The sequence below is a fragment of the Onychomys torridus genome, chromosome 6, assembly GCF_903995425.1.
Source record: "Onychomys torridus chromosome 6, mOncTor1.1, whole genome shotgun sequence".
In the NCBI taxonomy this organism is placed as follows: domain Eukaryota; kingdom Metazoa; phylum Chordata; class Mammalia; order Rodentia; family Cricetidae; genus Onychomys; species Onychomys torridus.
In genome coordinates this window covers 41,081,897-41,096,596 of record NC_050448.1, presented here as the reverse complement: position 1 = coordinate 41,096,596, position 14,700 = coordinate 41,081,897, and positions in this window count along the sequence as shown.

The following is a 14,700-nucleotide window of genomic DNA, read 5'->3' as shown; positions in this document are numbered from 1 at the left end:
CTATAGACAATAACACACTCACATACATTAACACACATCCACCCCCACACTCACACATACTAATGTGTTCACTGCTCCATACTTATATACACTCACACTCACACATACACTATCACAAACATACTCATACACACTCATGCATCCCCACACTCACCTCTACTCATACTCACACACCCAAATACACTCATACACAATCACTCTCACAAACACACTTACTCATACACACACTCACAAATCATTCTCACCCATTCACACAGATGCACACATTCTCTCATACACACGTGCATACACTTACACATATGTTCAGATACATATACACACATACTCTCACACACTTATACTCCCACACTCATGCACACACTCTTACACTTATATATATACACACACACACACACACTCATATATTCTCACATACACTCATACACACACCTTTACATTCATATACACATACTCACACATTCTCAAGCACATTTACATACACTCACCCATACATACTGTCATATGCACACTCAGATAAAACCACACATACGACCACACACACTTATCACTTCACACTCACATACTCATACCTGCCACAGTTATATATACATACTTATACATACTTACATATACTCTCACACATACTCAGACACATACATGCATGCACTCAAATATATTCCCCAGTCATGCACTCCGACACTCATGTACACACACTTATACACATACCCATACACACTCTCACTCATAAACACACACTCATACACACACACACACACTCCCTTATAATCTTACCCACATACACTTACACACGCACTTATACTCCCATACGCACTAGCATACAAACAACTCCCCCAAACTTATACACGCACACTTACATACTCTCACAATCCCACAACTCACATATGCAGACACTCATTTACACACACACACACACACAAACACACACACTCACATATACACATTCACATACACTCAGACATACAGACATACATGGAACAAAAACTTATGTCAGGAGTTTTTGTTCTTCTCCACTTTTTCTTTCCCCCTTGATTTTTGGCAAGGAGTCTAGTGGGTATTGGATGTGAGAGAACTGAAAAGGCAAGGAGAAAATAAAGCCCATTGTCTTTGATGTTTTGATGAGTGCATGGAAAGGAAATGGATCTTTTTCTCTATTTTACAGAGATGTAACTAGGCAATATGCATTTAATTAAGCTTTTGCTGCCTGTTTAGATGTGGTTTCTTTGTGACTGCTGTGTGTGTGTGTGTGTGTGTGTGTGTGTGTTTTGCTGGGCATTTAGTCTCACACATATTCGAGAAGTACTCTATCTCTGAGTTCTATCCCAGAACCAGCCCCTGAATGAAGCTCTTTGACAATCACACTGCACTGGGGTAAAATCTGTTGGATCATGACTAGAGAGGACTGGCCTTCACCTCTTCTTCAACTGATCATGTGAAGTCACATATTAAGAAGAAAAAATGGAGGTGCTGATGCCTCAGTGCTAACTGGTCTACCTTCCTGATGTGTATTTAAAGCTCTAAAATACCTCCCTCCCCTAATATTGCTTTAATTGTCTACACCCTAAAATTTTGCAGATGTGAAACAACATATTTTTTGACTGTCCTATTCGAAAAACAGTATAATCTCATCACAGAAGATTTGGGGTGTGAGAGCAAAAGTCAGTACTTTAGTGTTATAACTTTTCGTGGGCACACGTGAAGAAGCATGCAAGCATCCCAGAACACAGATCCAAGAAAGAATTCCACCTAATCTTGTTTGGTGAACCGATGAGTGTCCAGGGTTATTTCAGGTGCACAGGTGAGTGAGATGGCTGGATTACTATGAAGCCTGTCTCAGCAAGGATGACAATGCAGACTGCATCCCTCAAGTTCCCCAAGTAACTTGATGGCAACTGCATGAAAAGAGTTTCCGCTCATGGTGTGATGATGGTGTAGTGCTTCTATGATGCCACAAAAATGTCTCTTAAATCTTCTTCCTTGTAAGTTTTCTCATTTAAAAAAAAAAATGAATGTGGCGAGCCTCTCCCTCCATCCAAGAAGGGATGTGTAAATCTGCAGGAAACAGTAGCTGCTTAAAAGCCTGCAGGAGCATGACTCTATTACCAACTGCTGCAAATGAACACAATGCTATTTTGGTTATATAAGGATCTTTTTTTTTTTTTTTTTTTTTTTTGGTCATGTCTTAACACTTCCTTTCCTGTAAAGGACTCAGATTGTTTGGATTCTGTGTTTCTCAGGGTACTTGCTCTGAAAATCATGGCATCTTGACTGTTTCTTGACAGGCATCCCATCTGTTTCGAGAATCTGTAGGTAAGGATTCAATTGCTAGATAGGTTTATATTAATGTCTGTTCATTCAGAAAGTTCAGTGTCAAACTCTAAATTTATTCTAGGATATAAAAAGGGTAGATTTTCAAATTTATTCAGTAAACACTTTAGTGAAATGTCACTATAATGTCCATAATGTTACAATCTCTTTATCCATGTTCAGTATAGTAAGTACGCGCCAAGCCACATCGGCAAGATACTGGTACGTCACAGTAGAGGCCAAGGCTTTGGAGACAGTCGAGTAGACTCCCCCGCCTCTTGTACCAGCACTCCTTATTTGTAATGATGGAACCGAATTAGAAAGTCTCCAAGATCCATTTGTACCCTGGCAACATATTCTGAGAGCCATGCCCTTGACATTTCCTTTCCTTACAACACAGTTATTTTTAGACAGAAATGCCTTTGTTAAAGATACATTGTGTACGACGGCAGTCTTATAACAGTTTTTCTTATACATTTGCTAAATGAATTGTAAAATTATATATTTTCTTATTCATTTAAATAGTCATTTAAAATTTTAATTATGATATATAATTATATATACATATATCATAATGCAAACATTTTGGCAGAAACAGAGAGATTCTAAAGATGCTTGTGACCTTCTTTTGGCTATCACGCTGTTGAAACTCCAGTCCCTAACAATAGGAATTTGCCCAGAATTCTCATGCTCGAGAGGAAAAAGACAAGCCTGATGCCTGCCACAGGAGGAGCTTGTTTAACAGGAAAGGATTCCCATCAATTCTCAGACCATCTTGCAGGACAGACTGGGGCCAGGCACTGATGGGCCACACTTTAATCAGGACTGTTAATTTTTGCACACCTTTTTTCTAGTTTCATACACTTTTTGACTTACATTGAAATTTATCTCAGGTCAAGAACTCTGAAGATGGACTTTTGGGATGGCAAGTCCATTTGTTCCTCTTGCCAATGAGTTGACAATAAATAAATATTTCCTGATTTCTCACTACTATCTATTTTTAATTAAAGAGACAAATTTCTATTAAAGATCGGTGGCTGAATGTCGCTTAGTTAGGGCTGCAGGCCATTGGCACTAACAACTCAGGTAACAATAGCCATAAGCAGTTATAGTGAATATAGTTCTCTCTCTCTCTCTCTCTCTCTCTCTCTGGGTTCTGTTGGTATAGTGTATAAAACTGAATAAGGCAAATTTACCACTGTTTAGAAAATATCTCATTTTTAGAGGTAGAATTCTTTTTTATATTTATTTATTTTATTTTTATGTGCACTTGTATTTTGCCTGCATGTATGTTTGTGTGAGAGTGCTGGATCTTCTGGAATGGGAGTTGCAGACTGAACTGCCATGTGGGTCCTGGGAATTGAACCTGGGATGTCTGGAAGAACAACAAGTATTCTTAACTCCTGAGCCATCTCTCCAGCCCCATATATTGCTATCTTATTTCACAGATTTGAACAGCCACTAGATGGTACAGTAACTTGGGAACAAAATGAAGTTTCACGTACTCCAGTTTCTCAACTAAATGCAGACCATTTTTAGGTTGGAAGAAATTATCAAAAGATTATTTTTTTATTTGAAAATCACACAAAGCCTTTTGCAGCCACTGAAGCTGGGACTGTGGCTGAAAGACCTCTCAAATTTCACTTCTGTAAAGACTGTTAGTCTGCTTTTAGGAGGAAGAACTTCAGTATGACATTCACATTGCATTTCTGAGATACGGCTTGAACAGTTCTTCTCAGAGCTGAGCAGAACATGAAGGGCATGGCCGTTCTGTTCCTCATACTAAAACACCTATTTACAATGTATAGGCTCCACTTTCAAAGGGGCCCTTCAAATATTTAATATCTGCTCTCATTCTGCAATTACTTACTGCTCTGTGGTTGAATTTTTTATGCAACTATATTCCACTCTCTAAGATTGGATAGTAAAAAGAGAATGGAATCCTCTGTAGGATTTTTTTTCTAAGTGAAAAGATAATTGAGTATGAAAAAGATGAAAGAGTACATACATATACTACAAACCACGTGTTTTCAACACAGAATCAGATTATGAAATGTTAATGCTCTGAGTTATTCAATTTTGTTGCCTCCAAACCACTTCTTCCTCATTTGGTTTCCTGAAAACAGCCTGCAGTGGCTTGTAAGAGTCAATTGTTAGCCTTTTAGAAATCCAATTGGCATTTTAAAGTGAGTCACAGGGTGAAAATTAACACCATGGGAACTAGCAAATGAGTACTCTTTCTTTTTGTACAGCCTCTATCTTTTTTTCATCTCTTTTCCTCCCTCTCTCCCTCTCTGTCTCTGGGGTTAGCAGTGAAAAATTCAATGATTAGTACCCAGTGGGCTACTAAAAATTCTCTGTAAAGTTTTTGTAAATCAAAGTATACTCTTTGGTTAAAAAAAAAATAGATGAAGGCTAGGTAAAGGAAGGCTTTCTCAAAATTCTGATTTCATATATAGTTCCAGAATTTCTCCCCAACTGAATATATGTTAATAAATAAAGGCGTCATTTAAAACTGAAAAAAACTTTCTATTTTGTTTTTAGGGCAAATTTCTTATGAGATTTTTCTTTGTGCCCCAGGGCTTCGCCATGAATCCAGAGATTTTCTTGGACTGGGACTTCAACTGAAAGGGCAGTTTCATGCTTTCTTTGGTGAATGCTACTTTCATCCCAGGCCACGTACAGGTGTCAAATAACAGGTTACTACAAGTTTAGCAAACTAAAGCAATAGCAGCTCAACATCTCATAGCTACATAGATCCTGTATGATTCCAGTGGGTCCTCTATGTAGGTCTTATGGGCCAAAGCACAGAACCCATCACACTGGGCTCTTACTTGAGAGCTGAGGCACAACTGGTTTTCAAGATCATCCAGGTTGTTGGTGGGGTTACTGTGTCTGGACTGACTGTCCTTTCTTCTAGGGGTCTCTCTCCCATGCTTGTCTATATTATGTCTTCTCTATTTTTCTAGCTTGAAACTAGACATCAAGTTCTTTTTGCTTTGAATCTCTCTGGCTTTCTCTTCTTCAACCAGACAATTAACACTCTCTTTCTTTTCTGTTGTTTGTGTGGATATGTGAGGCTTACTGATATTTCATTAATTCAAAGCCACCTGTTTTTAGTAAATTTAAACTATCTCTGTAAAATTCCTTTATCATATAAGATAACATACCACCACAGATGTCATGGTTCATCATACTGATAGGCTTGAATACTGAGGCAAAATATCTTCAGGGCCATCTTAGCAGTATTGCCACCAAGGCTTTGTCCATGTTTTATCCCACTCTGCCTTTTTTAGCGTGTATTTGATTTTTACAGACCTTGATAACAGACATTCAGTGAGCCTTCTCTTTGGGCTTAAAAGTAAAATCAGATGAATCAGAATTTCTAACTGAGCTGTAGTGAGAGGCATAATTTCATGTATAAAGTTAAGACTATATATAGCACAGCTTTTGAGTGTTAATATGATTTGTCTGTGTAGGGGAGTATTTAAATGTTCCTGCATAAGGACATTTAGCTCTTTGTATTATTGCATTTAGAAGTGTTTATCTTAGAGAGGAACAAGTTCAAATGCTTTCTTAGAGTCTTGAAGTATAATTAGGACAGTGTTTACTAAACCATTTCTTTTGAAAATGCCAGCAGTTTCTGATAAATGAAAGGTCAAATCCATATTTTGTCATTAAAATCATTATCTTTGACATGATTAATTGTCTTGGCATTCAATAAATGATTGTACTTCATTTTACTGTTACTATATGAAAATACCAATTTAGATCCATAGAATTATTAATTGATTATAATTGTCTTAATCTCTGCCTTTGATTATCTCATCAGTTTAATGACATGAAATCACTTCAATTTATAAAGAGTAACCTACTTCCAAGTTTAGCTTGTGCTTTTGAAAGCTAACAGTTCTTAAATGGTGACATAAACTTCTGATTCAGAGAATGTAATAATACTAACCAGTCCAGTGTGGAAGTTAGGATTAGTTTGCATTCAAAGAAGGAAGGTTTTACAAAATACTGTTTTTCTTCCAAAAGAAAACAGTTCAAGACATTCAACCTTTACCCCTTTGTTCTCTAGAGATGGTTTGTGTGCATTAGGAAGTGTTAGCTCTGACTTTCCTTTACTTCCTATCTTTCATATTGAGAGGATGAAAGAGTTAACTGTTCAACAAATGCAAATTCTGTTTTGACCTGGAGTACTCTATAATATTGATTTCCTTTATTAATATCTTATTTTACCTTGGAAAATAGAACTTTAGACTTTGGAATTTTATCTTTATGGTAAACATAATCGAAACTCCTAACATTCATGCATACTTCTAATACAAACTTTGGCTTTCCTTGGGGGACTGGCAGAATCTTTTTGCCAGGACTTCAGTCTTTTGCTAGACATTGGATGAACTTTTCCTGGAGAAAACCCAATTGAGACAGATTTATTTTTGGTTTTAAAATTATCAAGAAATATATTAATTTTTACTGGTCAGAACTTTGGAGCTCCCAAGGTCCCCATCTTTTAAAAGGTCTCCATCCTTATTCTATAGCTTTTCTTTAATGTTTTTAACTTTCAGATTACTGGTTGTTTTTCTGCCCCTCCCAACCTACCAAGAATTTATTTTTCATTAGCCAAAGACACACATTTAAGCTAGTCATGTATCTGTGTAGTTCAGTTATATGTACATTAAACTATACAACTATGTCACTGTTCTCAAATTCCCTAACTCAAGGCAGTAAGAAAACATTGGGTAAAACATGCTAAGTTTTGCCGCCTTGCTATTTTGATAATTAACTAGTGCTCAGATGCTTATGAGAATATTTAACATATTTTCTTCTATTAATTAGACTTCAAAAACTAGATGTAAAGAACAGGAAAAAGGTGCAGAGGGCAACTGTATGTTTTTGTTTTCCTTTTCTTCCTTTCTCCTTTTTTCCTCTTTGTACTATTTCTTTCTCTACAATAATCATATTTAGAGGGGACATTATTGAGTAACCTTGGCTTGTTGAAGAACTTTGAATGTCAGAGCTACTTGTTGATAGCACTGGATAAGTGAGCTCCAGGGAAGTATATAGGCAAAGGAAACAGAAACAGCTCTACACTGTGGCATTTCTCAGCTGTCATATTTAACTTGTGTTTTCACATTGTCATGCTAAGTCGGTAGATTCTAAAGAGTTCTTTAGGAAACATAACTATTCATTTGTGCTATAAATTGTAGGAAGATTCTGTGTGAAATTTCAGCCATTTTTTTTAGAAAGAACCCCCCCCCCTCTCTCTCTTTCGAGACAGGGTTTCTCTGTGTAGCTTTGCGCCTTTCCTGGAACTCGCTTTTGGAGACCAGGCTGGCCACGAACTCACAGAGATCCGCCTGCCTCTGCTTCCCGAGTGCTGGGATTAAAGGCATCTGCCACCACCGCCCAGCTAGAAAGAACCTCTCTTTACTTTGGTTTTCTATAAATTATACTTTTGATGATTATCATAAAACATACTGTGTTGTTACCATGTGACCAGAAAAAATGAAATTACATTTGTAAAGTACAGTTAGTTCATGAGCACAAAGGAAAGAACATTATAGATGATAATGGGATTTATAACTAAAAAATTTCATGCAAGTTATACCACCAAAGGGCTAAATAGAACAAAAAAACAAAAGAGGTGTGCTGGTTATTTTCATGTCAACTTGACACAAACTGTAGTCTTCAGAGAGGAGGGAACCTCCACTGAGAAAATACTGCCACAAATCTTAGCTGTAGCCAAGCCTGTAACATATTTCCTTAGTGACTGACGGGGAAGAGCCAGGTCCATTGTGAGTGGGGTCATGTCTGCGCTGGTGTTCCTGGATTCTACAAGAAAGCAGGCTGAGCAAGCCATAGAGAGCAAGCCAGTACGTAGCACTCCTCCATGCATCAGCTCCTGCCTTCAGGTTTCTGCTTTGCTTGAGTTTCTATCCTGACTTCCTTTGGTGATGAACAGTGATATGGAAGTGTAAGCCAAATAAACCCTTTTCTGTCCAACTTGCTTTTGTTCATGGTGTTTCATCACAGCAAGATCAGTTGCCTCTTTTTGAAGCCTGCAGGGCAACTTCTGGTACCATGAAAGCTAGTTTTGAAAAAAAATATTCGTGCAAATAACATTAGGCATACTAAGCAGGATATATGTATTATATGCCCTGTAGCTGAGTTTTCCTGTGTCCTGCCTGGCCCACAGTCAGGACAAATCTCTCTCACCCACCAGTCCTGCAGATGCTTAGACCCAAATGAACACACACAGGATAATATTATTTTTAAACTATGGCCATGGCAGGCTTCTTGTTATCTAGTTCTTATATCCTAAATTAACCCATTTCTATAAATCTATACTTTGCCACATGGCTTGTGGCTTACTGGTACTTTTACATCTTGCTTCTTCTGATGGTGGCTAGCAGTGTCTTCTCTGTTCTGTCTCCTTCCTCCTCTCTCTTTCTTTAGAATGTCCCACCTAACCTTATCCTGCCTCACCATTGGCCAAACAGCTTTATTTATCAACCAATCAGAGCAACGCATTTTCACAGCACATAGAATGACATTACCCATCACTTCCCCTTTTCTTCCTTCCTTCCTTCCTTTCTTCTTTCCTTCCTTCCTTCCTTCCTTCCTTTCTTTTTTTTTTGAGACAGGGTTTCTCTGTGTAGCTTTATGCCTCTCCTGGAACTCACTCTGTAGACCAGGCTGGCTTTGAACTCACAGAGATCCATCTGCCTTTGCCTCCCAAGTGCTGGGATTAAAGGCGTGTGCCACCACCTCCTGGCCTCCCCTTTTCTTTCTAAGGAAGGTTTAACTTCAACACAGCAAAATTACATATAACAAAACAGTTTTCAAGCAAGAATTATAGTTATAATATCTAGTTTATTTGTATTTGGTAAAATCAAAGAAGGTATCCTATCTATCCTATATTTGTGAATCTAAAGTTTCATATCTAATTTATCTTTTATCATAACCAGCTGAAGTTTTCCAGTGTCCCAGCCGGCTGGTGGTCAGGACAAATCTCACCCACAGTCCTGTAGCTTTTTATAAAATAATCACACAGAGGCTTAATATTAATTATAACTGCTTGGCTATTTGCTCAGGCTTATTACTGACTGGCTCTTACACTTAAGTTAATCCATAATTCTTATCTGTGTTTAGCCATGTGGCTTGGTACGTTTTCTCAGTTCTGCCTTCACATTTTGCTTCCTCTGTGTCTGGCTGGAGACTCCTGACTCAGCCTTCCTTTTCCCAGAATTCTCCTTGTCTGCCCATCCCGCCTATCTATACTTCCTGCCTGGCTACTGGCCAATCAGCATTTTATCTATCAACCAATCAGAGCAACACACATTCACAGCATACAGAATGACATCACCCATCACACACACACACACACACACACACACACACACACACTCTCACCTACATATACATATGTATGTATATATGTATCAAAAATTTATAAAAGAATCCATGAATTTGAAAAAGAGAAAAGGGGTACATGGGAGGGTGTGGAGAGAAGAAAGGGAAGGGAGAAATGGTATGATTATATTATAATCTCAAAATAAATTATTTAAATAAAAATAATAACTATTATGCTGAATGGTATATGTGGTGTTCTGGGGTTCAGTTGATCAGGGATGGGATTACTGTGGTGGTTCTTCTGAGTTCTGCTGAGCTCACTTGGGTATTGCCACATCAGCTGATTCTTTTCCAGGTTAGAGAAGGCTGGCATGATTAAGGAGCCTCAATTAACACAGCTCTGCATCATTGACTTCCTGACACTGATGGAGGACTTCCTATAGAGAATTACAAGAGTAGGAAATAGAAATGTGAAGAGGCTTGGACTGGTAGATTATTTTGTTGGCTAAAGTAAATTACATGTATGAGTTCACAGTCACAGTTAGGAACCACAGCAAAATCACATGACATATATGGCTGTGGTAAAATTGAAGATTTGGGATCTTAGTGCAATTTGCCATCAACAGAACATAGCACACTGCCACTCTAAACACACAAGTGAGTCTGAAAAATGAAAACATTTACCTGGACACATTGACAAGATTCTTCTTTTCCTTCCTTCTCTTCCTCTTCCCTTCTTTTTTTCTTCTGTTTCTTCTGTCAGTAAGCTGACAGTCATCTTTCCTCGTGTAGTACTGTGGTAGTTTGTTATCAGTGTCCCTAGATCTCTTTTCCAGTATGTCTTTCTTGACACAGGGGTACTTTTACCTCCTGATCATGAAGTCCTGTAAGAACCTTACCTACTGGTTGAATTTCCTGATTGCTGCCTCCTGTTTTGCTCCTCCAATGTCCTCTCTGGCCTTTTTCTGGGAGTTTCCTTGATTACTTGCCCTGAGCCCAACGATCTGTAGAGCTTAGCAAATTCCAGTATTTCCCCTTTAATGTTGATCAATATTAAGTAGAAGAAATATGGTAGAAGAAAATAAATAATATTTTTGCAAATGTTAAAATGATCAAAATTGTAATTTCATTGGAATTAATGTGATAAGAAAGATATAAGATTTTTTAAAAGATGAAAGTACACTTGAAGACAAATCAATCAGTAGCAATTTCTGGGAGCCTAGTGTGGGCAGAGTTCCTTGTATGTAATGGTTATTGACTGAAATCAGCAGAAGGAGACGGGAATGTTCAGTGGGAATGTGCAGACATCTATGGCTTAGGAAAGATATGAACACCAACAACAAATAACATAAAGACCCAGATTTGGAGCCAGAATCAGCGAACAACATTTCTGACATTTGAAGACAATTTTTGAAGAATCCCAGAAAAATTCTAGAGAATTAGGTTTTGATATATTTTAAGATTTTCTTATAAAATCAAAGTTCTTCATCAGATCTTAAATAATATTTCCTCAATATTGCCTGTTCCCATTATTTTGGAATATCTCCATATATAAATTTAGTTGTTAAAGCCAAAAAAGATTTTGGCACTCAAACAGAACACAATAAAAATATGCCTAAGTGAATTTATAAAATAATTAGAATAGCTTATTACTTTAAGTTTCAGATTTTAAGAGTGTTATCATTATTTTCCATCATAACTTGTATTACTAGCCTGAAAATATCCATTTAGATCTAAAACATTTTCTTAGTACATATCTTAAGCCTTTATGTCTCTCAACCGTATAAACTTTACATCTCTTTTTATAAATTTCTTTTCTGAATTTGGTAACAAAGAAAACAGTTAACTATCTAGTCTCAACTTCCATCAGAGTCTCAAGAAAGATAAAATATTACCTGAGTAAACAGGAAGTACAAAGCAAACAACTCCCAAAACTATACAAATGATATAGACAGATGGCTTCCTCGATAGTCACCCAAGGTTCGTCTGCAACTTTGGGGCATCCATCTTTGTCCTACAGACCTAGAATATGTGACAGACTTTTCTGTGAAGCAAAAATCTTGAAGGACCATCCTACCTTGTTTTGGCAAAGATTGGCAGTCAGCTTCATCTGTGTCCAATTCGTATATCTCACTGTCATGAAAAACCTTATGTTATTAAAACATCTTAAATGCCACATTCTACAGATCTCTGAAGTGCTTGAAGACCACCTATATATCTAAAATATCTGTTTAATCTTGAAAATGTAACATGATTAGAAGTTTGATTTTTATAGATGATTAGCTACCAACCAGCATTTCTTAATTATCTTAAACAGTTTGTAATAATAGCTTTTAAGAACTAGGGTTTTACATAATGATTTTAAATGAGTTGTATAAATACAACACCTTACAGTATGTTGTAACAAAAATAACTTAAATTTGTATCAATATATAAAAATCCATAGCAATTTAAAATATTTGAAACTAGTAGTTGCTTTTAAGTTTAAAAGTAGGTTCAATAATCTACCCTTTTATCATGTCATTCCTGTATTTCCCCTATTTTCTTTTCAGAAAGAGATCTCTGAATCTTATCTTCTTTGCTTAGTTTTTTTTTTCCCTGATCATGTAACAACTTGCAACCACTCCCTCAAATGATGACAAAGATATATAACTCACCAAATGACCAAAAACCATCTGCCTTATCTCTTGGGAATGTGAGTGTCATGTTATCTAGACTGTTTCCTGTTGTCTGGGGGAGACAGCATCTTTAGGGATCCCTGAAAAAATTGTGATAATGGTTAAGTCCTGGGGGAGCTAGCTCTATCATTTGTTGTCCAGTCTTTGTGTGTTAGGAAAGTTCAGAGCTTATCTGAAGTTCTATCTGGAGTAGTCTGTGAGGCTGGACCATCTTAGCTAGCAGCTGTGAAGTTGTTCTGGATACAGTATTTTGAGGTAACTGGAACAGAGGCATTCCACATTGTCCACATTGGTCATCTTGTTGTTGTTGTTGTTGTTGTTGTTTTTAAAAACATACAAACTTTTAAAGGTAACATATATATCTACTTTAACACAAGTGTGGAATGTGCTGTGTGCACACATCAGCTAAAGATAATTACCTGCTTTATGTTTGAGAGGTAAAATGCATCTGTCAACTTTATAAGTCCATTTGGATTTCATAATCAAACTGTAATAAAAGTCTCCATCCATGCCAAATGAAAGGATGGCATGTAATAATAAATCACGAGGACTGCATAGCCAACAAGATTTATCATGTCTCATCCAGTCTCAGAGCTGTTTCCATAATAGAGGGTTCAGCATATATGTCAATGGTCTTGTAGTTTTTATTGGTTTCTTCCTTCATGTCTGTAGCCAAGATTTTCAGGAGGTCTCTCCTGGTCATATTTGATCTTTATTAATTTTGAAGAAATCCATGACTTTCCATTTCCCATGGAAACAAAAGCAAAACCTCTCCTCCAATGCAACACATTTTCTGACTCCCACTCTGACATTAAGACATCCTTAAAATATACAGGCTGGTTTAATTTAGTAGTTTTTTTCTACAATCTAATGTCTCTTAGAAGAATTTGTCCTTTAATCATCAGCATTTAAAAAGTTCAAAGTTAACAAGTACCATGCAGGATCCTGATGCCTTGTGCATTTTTCATCGGAATGTGACTTATTCTTTTTATATTACTTTATTCACCCTTTAAAGACTTTACTTCATTATTTTTAAACTATTTATTTATTTATTATGACTGTTTATAGCCATTTCCCCCTTTCTTCAGCATTTAAGCACGTTTTCAAGCACACTGTACCTGTTCAGAGGTTTTTCTCAGTCTGAATTTGAATTTGTGCATGACTCTCTGACAGCATCATCCAAGCCTTAAATGACCAGGGTACCTGCTGCAAGGCTCCACTTAGCACATGGCACTGGTGGCTGGTTTTACCTCCCCCAAGCCCAGGGTCAGCCCAGCAGGCTAACCCACTGGTTCTGGGCTGTAGATCTGCTGTTTGATCTTCTGTGAGAGCCTAGGCTCATGTCCTCAGGTACCAACCATCTGGGAGCTGCTTTTACCTGACCTAGCTCTGTGAAGTTGATGGGTCCATGCTGCAGCAGGCATTTTTCCCTGAGTGCTGAGTAGGGCACCAGCTGCTCAAGTCTTTATTGCATAGCAGAGCCTCTTAAAGGAACCACATCTCTGTATGATGCAAACTTGGGACTGCCTGAGAGACTGAGGTTAATGGCAAGTTGTATCTATTAACTTTCAGCTTTCTCAGGCCATATGTGGATACCCATAGCTCCACATGGAGTGACAATAGTAGTCAGACTTTCTTTTGGACCACAAACTCTCAAATAATGGCATGAAGACTTATTAATTATGAAAGTTTGGCCTTAGCTTAGATTTTCCCCAACTAGCTCTTATAACTTAACCCCATTTATATTAATCCACATTCTGCTACATGGCTCACTACCTCCCTTCATATTGTATATTGGACTCCCTCTGTGTCTTGCTGGTGAATCCCTTACACCTCTGATTCTTCCACCAGTTCCTCTCTCTCCCCAGAAGTCCTGCCTATCCTTTCCTGCCTTGTGTTGGTCATTCAGCTCTTTATAAAACCATACAGAAGCTGCCTTAGGCAGAGGCACATCTTCACAGTGTACAAAAAGATTATCCCACAATAAGTTACTTTTTTAGGAGTTATTGGTCAGTGAGGTCACATAGACACCAAAACATTACATATTATTATCATTGCTCTAGATTATTCTCCAGAATGTGAAGGTAAGGTTCTATTTCTGAAAACACTACATGCTTGAGTCATAGAACATGGAGAAACCAAGCTGATACTGGCCTTGAAGAATCATCACTACTGGTTAGCTTTGATAGTGCTAGATGTCACCATCCAAGCTACTGGGGGAGAAAAGTAATTATCTATCATACCCAAATGTGAAACCTGTGAGCTATAATAATGACTGGCTTGGAAAAACATGCCCACTGGACAATGGTGACATAAACACCATGGAAGGAAACATCACATTCTAATTGGATGTATGTTC